We start from the raw sequence: 5,277 nt of genomic DNA on the forward strand, positions 1-5,277 counted from the left end.
CAGCTTCAAGAAGTGACAATGGTAGTGTTTTGGGTGCAGCACCCAAATGAACCACATGCAGAAGGTATAGAGCCAGGAAGCACTAGCCAAGAATTCCTTGCCTTCTGTGAATGGCCTTGGGCAGCTCTTGTATCCAAATACAAGTTAGGGCAGCCTTGAGCTCCCCCAGAAACAGGAAATGCAAAGGTTACTTAAAGCTCTTCTTTCCCCTTTTTCTGAATCAAATAAAGGAATGGAGGAATGGGAAATCAGAGCTCAGGTGTTTCGGTGTGGGCATCCACAAATGAGGCAAACTAAAACCAATATCCATATTTAAAACTTAGGCTAAATTACTTGTTCATCATTACATACGAAGTCAGTGGCAGAAGTGAGAAGTAAACTCTTATTTTCTGAGCCTCAGCAAGTGACTCAACCACAAAATCACCTTTTGTTAGACTATCAACACTGAAAGCAGAAATCTATTTTTTCCCCTCTTTTTACATATGACTCAGCTTGGTGAGTGAAAATAAACTGGTTAGTTCTACTTCTTTTTACACTCATCTCTAGTTACTTTCGCACTGCTGTTTTCACACACACACACACACACACACACACACACACACACACACACACACACACACACACACACACACACACACACACACACACACACACACACACGCACCAGTGTATAACTTCAGTATGTGTTAAAATATATTTAAACTGCTTGAACTAAAAATGTTTAAAAATTAAGGGAATGTTTGCATTGATCTTAAGGTTTTTTGAAGCCTAACAAGCCTAACATTGTTTGTGACCTGAATAGCTCCTTAGATATGTTATGTTCCAGGTGGCTTTAGTTTAGCTCTTCCTCATATTTACCAAAGGTAGACTCTGGACTCTCTATTGCTGACATAGAACTTGAGATAAAGTATTGAGCTTTAAACCTTCATTCCAAGAGAAAGATCGTCATGTTACAAGTGACCTCAACTTTCACATGTGATGTAGCCATGAACTGGTAAGGACAAACCAAGGACACTACTGTCAAAGAAATACATTACAGTTTTAATCAATAAAGTCCAAATATATGCCTATCTCCAAGCATATCTGCATTTTTTTAATGTACCTGCTTGTAGCTATTCTCTTGGTTCTGTTAATGCTGCTGCCTGCTGACTTGCCCTAGGTAGCCACTAATGACTGAGATGGGGAAAAGAGGACATGAGGGAGGATGAAGGAAAGCTAGCCATAAAAGAAGTCTTGAATTAAACCACACTCTCACTCATTATGATGGTCAGGGGGCCAATTCCTACAGCCTATAGATGAGCTTCCTGGAGTGGGTTTCCAAGGATGCAGGACAACAAATCCATCTCCAAGGCCTAATGTCAGGCGCAAGACCTGATGATACAGTAACCTAGGACTGTCCAATTTCTGAATGGGCAGGAGTCACCGGACCCCAGCCACACATTGTGTAGGTCACATACCTCCAGTGCATGCCGCATGGGCTGCACACTGCACCATGCAAGCCCCCCTGCTGCACTGCATGGGCCCACAATGCACTGGGAAAGCTCCCCACAGTGCATGTGCCCCCAATGTACCATAGCCCTACCACATAGGCATGCCTTGCTATGCAGACCCCCTACATGCACGGATGTGATAGTCCCCTACTGCTGCACAGTGGGCCACTCCCACTGCATCCCACCAACTCCAACGTGTGTGAGGTCCCCAAGTCCCCTGAGCCCTCTAGCTATGGGGTCCCTCAGCCCCACTGGCCTCACTGCTCCAGGGGTGGGGGCAGGCAGTGGAAGCTGGAGGAGGAAGGGAGAGGCTTGGGACTCTGGCAACAGCAGCAAGAGAACAAAGGGAGGAGTTATCACTTGGATCAGGAGTCCAGGGACTGTAGTTTAACCCCTTGGGAGCTGTCGGTTGGACACCCCACAATAACCTATGAATTCTAGGGGTTATGAATGGCTAGCAGGGTCTACATAGCAAATCCAGAAACTCCACCCAATTTTTATTCCTGCTCTGTCCCAAAAGCATCAACCCAGGAACAATCACAATAGAGTGGAGCTTCATGGGTTCTGGAGGGTTGTAGACTCAGTTCCTTGAGTCCTGCTTACTTCTACCCAGCAGAAGTGAATTGATTCAGTTTAACTCTAGACCTTTCCATAGCTACAAAGGAAGAAGTAAAATCTGTACCATCTCTCCTAAGGATTCTATAATTTAGGAATTTACTATTATTGTACAAGCCCCACGTTTTCACTGCAGTGAACCAGATATTGGTATGGCTCACCTTAGTTTTCTCTGACTGGCCCTCTGCGTTACAAAATAAATCTAATTTATTTAATCTCATTGTGTATGACGTAATGAGGGCCAGGATGCTCTATCATTCTTTCATTCTTTATAGGGATAAGCTATACTAGCATACACAGTATGCTATACTTTTAACAGTATAAGTATGTCCAGAAATAATTTTACTACTTTGACTACACAGGTATAAAGCAACATGCTTTGTATGTTCAAACAGGCCCCAAGAATTTCCTAACATTTCTCAATGTTTCTGTACCATCAGCACAGCCCCACCTGTATTAGCAAAGGTGAAAGACAGGGCAGAAAGTTAATGATGTTTTTTCCTATATTGCTCTGAACAGAACTCAGTGATGTGGTTGTTAAAACACGTGCATCCTGTTTGCACTGAATTTTCCACCTTGCTAATATTGTACTGCTAGACAGAGCATGGAAGGATGTCAGAAAATCCTCAGTATAAATAAAATTATATAGTCATGTCGTACAGGAATCAGTGAAATCATAGGACATTTTCTTCTGTTAGGAACTTATTAAAGGAGTAAATGACAAATTGGTATGCAGTAGATTTTGCATTTTGAAAGGGGTCCAAAATCCATTTTATGAACAAAGCAATGTAATGCATCATTGGTCATTGTTAATACAGAAGGGATGGGAGGAAGATAGTCTGAATCTTTTAGAATAGTTATTAGGAGAAAAAGCCTTGCCCAAATAGATTGTCAAGAGCATGGTTTGTGCACATGAAAAGATTGTGCTGGTACTAGATATAGGATGGATGGGGGAGGGCAGCTTGATTGTACCCTTTGTCTCAATTGTGCATGCACAAGGTAATCCTATAGTGCAATTACTTCATCCAGCTTCTCTTCTCTTTCATTTTATTATATGGATTTCCCTCTCATGCACACTTATTCCTTCTCCCTCCAGTGAAAAGCATGAAGGTTGGGAGTCTCAGAGTCTGCAGCTTTGTGTTTAGTCATTGGCTACAGAGATACTGCAGATGGTATCTGCTTAATATTACCAAATCTTAGATCGTGTGTATCACAAATATAAAAAATACCCCTAAAAATGCCCCCCAAATAAGCTGCAGCATCCCACTGGGAATGAGAAATAATAGTACAAAACATGTGAGTAGAATCATCTATCTCCAGTTTTAACTTTCAACCTCGTATCACTGCAGGCTTGCTAAAACTGACTTTCAATTTAAGAAAAACTGAAACATCAAATAAAAACAATTTACAACCTTCTATGTATTTTACTTTAATTTGGAGGAGGAGGGAGAAGCCGAGTTGTTTGTGCTTTTCTTGTGTCCAATCTAGTTGTTTCACAGGGTCCCTGGGCCTGTTAATGATTATTGTTATAAATGAATATCAATTGGATTGTTCAGATTTTGGGAGAGTTCATTTTCTCAGTAAGGCTCTGTGTACAAGATAACTAGGACTGAAGACCACAAACAGAGAGAGGAAGAGGAAATCACTGAAAAGAGAGAGGCAGTTGGAGGTAGGCCAAGATTTCTGGTCAAAGATGCTTCAGTGAGTGAGTGTATTCACCCTGATGAGAGGGGCTGGAAAACAGCTCTTGAGAAACAGTCTTTTGAGTTAGCTCTCAGTCCTGTTATCTGGCTGTGGACTTTACAGCTACTACAATAAAGAGAAGGTTTCACAATCCTGCCCAGTGTCCTTACAATGCTGACATAGTGGATGTCATTGGGCTGAATGGAGATCAGGATTGTCAGGGTTTTGGTATATGAAAACCTATCGCTGCAGGCTTAAAATGCTCTTTTTCCATAATGAGTGTTGCTTTTGGCACTAAAGCAAAATTGACAGTGCAGAGCTCAGGTTGCCAACAAAGTAATAATGAGAAAAAGAATTAAACTTAATTTGACTTTCTAAAAGTGACTGATTTACATTTATGCTTTGCCAGAAATAAAGAGGATGTGCCAAGCAATTTGCATTATGCTGAACAATCACATGTCCAATCTATGGAGAGTGAAAAATTAGACTAACCACAAGCCCAATCCCACCAGATACCATGCACCTTCTGCTCCCATTTGTGAAGGCCACTCAAACCCAAGCATGATCAGTCCTTGCATGGGTTAAGGGTTGCATTACAAGACTACAATTCTTGGGGAGGTGAGTTGAATGGAGTCACAAAACAAATATACCCCTAACTCTCTTCAAAGTGGCATTTCTTTTTCTGTTCAGAAGGCACTTTTGCCTTTTTAGTAAGCTGTTACCCCACATTTTTATGTCCTCTTAAATAAAATGTGTGTGGCTCTTGGCAACGTGTTTTATATGCTCATAAAATCAGAGCTATATTGTGCTGAATTCTAATTAGAATGTTTAATTGAGCCCCCAGTTGCTAGTATGTATGAGCAAGCAGCTGCTGAGGACCACCTATTAATTCACAGGAATGTTGTGCTCCTTTCCCTTTATTTATTTAAACTACTTTAAGTTGGATTACTCTTTTCCTTTGAAAACTTTCCTTAAAATATCAGCATATGGAGGAAAACAACCAGGATAGCACTTAACTTCTGATTCGCACCCAGTGGTGCCTACACTGATATGAGTATTTACAGCTTTTGTGATTGGTTTAAGGCAGGGAATAGGAGCCTCAAGTACCAAAGTAATTCACCGGAGTCATTCATAGTGCACAGTGCTTCCATGAAGGCTGGGAAGGATTCTCAGCATTTGGTTCTTTTGCAAGAACTCCAAGTTGAGCTACTCTTGATATAGTGTTTTAACCCAGGTTGCAGAATAATTGTCAAACTGCCCTTTCAGGGGGACAAGGGCTGGTGAAATTCTGTAGTGTTGGATTTAATCCCATTTCTAATCCTTACCAAACTCCACACCATGCAGTAAATGCAGATCCCTGTGTGATCTCCATAAACTCTATCATTCTGAACAGCTGTTGAACCCACTGCAACTGGAACTTTACATAGCCACACAAGATGGGAAAATTTAGTCCTTACTAATAAGCCTCTCTGCTGGACCTTGATATATT

The sequence above is a fragment of the Alligator sinensis genome, unplaced genomic scaffold (genome assembly GCF_000455745.1).
Source record: "Alligator sinensis unplaced genomic scaffold, ASM45574v1 scaffold1581_1, whole genome shotgun sequence".
Classification (NCBI taxonomy): Eukaryota; Metazoa; Chordata; order Crocodylia; family Alligatoridae; genus Alligator; species Alligator sinensis.